The 2,091-nt window shown below is 39.4% G+C and overlaps 1 pseudogene; it reads left to right on the top strand.

Moving 5' to 3' along the window:
• The first annotated feature begins 732 nt into the window (after positions 1–732).
• LOC110305609 (olfactory receptor 1496-like) lies at positions 733–1,639 on the top strand (annotated as a pseudogene).
• Positions 1,640–2,091: the final 452 nt, after the last annotated feature.

Raw genomic sequence — 2,091 nt, 5'->3', positions numbered from 1 at the left:
TTCCCTGTTAACAAAGTGGGCTCCAGTCAACAGAAGCCATGCTGATTACCTGTACAGGGAATGTATATGCATCTTTTCTTTTTTTTTCTTCTTTCTGCTATTTATGTAGTAGTTTATTCATTGTTATTTAAATTCTATATTCACCTATGTATAGCAAATAGTGGTTTTTCACTAGAGATCTCTGAGGTTAATTGGTTCCAGAAAGGTCCTGAGTAATTCTTGTCTTTAATTGATTATAGAGGATTTGGACTCCTCTGGGATGCTGGGAACGTATGGCCGATGGATAACAGCAGGGGTATGGGTAGAGATGATGCAGATAGATGATGATTACATAGGCTGCTATCCTGTGTCCACAAATAAAATGTAGGTGAGGAGGATCATGAAGCAGAAACTATTGCTCAGCTTCAGCAGAGTTGGGTATGGTCAGGAAAAGAAGCAAGTGTCTTGCTGTCAATTGAAATTCCTGTGTTATTCTTGACAGTTTTCCAGGTATAATAGCTTTCTTCTTTTCTCTGTCTCCAAAGACTTCCACCTCCTGTGCTAGTATCTGTTTCATGGTCATCATGTATCCCATTCGTATTAATGCATTCATTACATTACAATTACTCATTATGACATTTTTCTTTCTATAGCATACCAGTTCAACACAGCCCTGTACAGTAGTATAGTACTCCAGTACTATACTACTGAAGGGTTGTTCAGTATAATTTCTCCTGTGGGAGAAGAAGAAGAATGAACAACCAAACTGTCATCATCCAGTTCCTCCTCCTGGGCTTGCCCATGTGCACAGAGCACCAGCACCTTTTCTATGCCTTGTTCCTGGCCATGTACCTCTCCCCCATTCTGGGAAACAAGCTAATCATTATCCTTGTTCAACTGAACTCCCATCTCCACACACCCATGTACTTGTTTCTCAGAAACTTGTCCTTCTTCCTCTGTCACAATGCCTAAACTGCTGCAGAATACACAGAGCGAGGACACATCCAACTCCTATGCAGACTGCCTGGCACAAATATTCTTCTTTCTGTTGTTTGAATACCTTGAGAACTTCATTCTCATGGCCATGGCTTATGACCACTATGTGGCCATCTTCTTCCCTCTGCATTACACCAGCATCATGAGCCCCGAGCTCTGTACTTGTCTAGTGCTGCTTTTTTGGCTACTGACATCATTCCATGCCATGATGCACACCCTACTAGCAGCAAGACTGTCTTTTTGTGAGAGCAACATGCTCCTCAACTTTTTCTGTGACCTGTTTGCTCTCCTAAAGCTGACCTGTTCAGACACTCATGTTAATAAGTTGATGATAGCTATCATGTGAGGGTTTGTCATTACTATTCCATTCATCCTCATTGCTATAGCCTATGAAAGTATCATCTCCTCCATTCTTAAGGTTCCATCTACCCATGGCATCTACAAAGTGTTCTCTACCTGTGGTTCCCATCTGTCTGTGGTGTCTCTGTTCTATGGGACAGTCATTGGTCTCTACTTATGTCCATTAGGTAATAATTCCACTGTAAAGGAGAGTTCCATGGACATGCTCTACACAGTGGTGACTCCCATGTTGAACCCCTTTATTTACACCCTGAGGAGCAGAGACATGAAGAGGGCCCTAATAAGAGTTACCTGCAGTAAGTAAATCTTTCTGTAATGGTAGGTAGCACTTGCAATTGTTACCTGCTTTTATGCAATAAATGTATTTATGTTAATATTTTATATCAGATTTTGTCCTCTATCACAGGACCTACATGAAAGGTCATATTATATAATTGTACAATACACAAGAAAGAAAGTTTAGCATAGTAGGCAAAGTAAGGAAAATTATCTTGGATATCTGGCTACATTTTCATTCTTATCTTGCATAAATGATCCTGGAAATGCATAGTGGATGAGGTATTGTCTAATATAGTCTCTGTTCCTCTTAAGTTACTGCAACTTTTTATTATTTTACCATGACTTCCATGTTCACTGATGTTTCAGTTAAAATCATCTAAGTAATGGATTTATTACACTCAATAACAATGAAATATCTCCACCACCCAACATCCTTCTAAAATTTTTCCACACTTACATTGACATATTTTTTTTTCT

Source organism: Mus caroli, unplaced genomic scaffold (assembly GCF_978045245.1).
Source record: "Mus caroli unplaced genomic scaffold, Mus_caroli_1 scaffold_13, whole genome shotgun sequence".
Taxonomy (NCBI): domain Eukaryota; kingdom Metazoa; phylum Chordata; class Mammalia; order Rodentia; family Muridae; genus Mus; species Mus caroli.
This window is presented reverse-complemented; position numbering and strand designations above follow the sequence as displayed.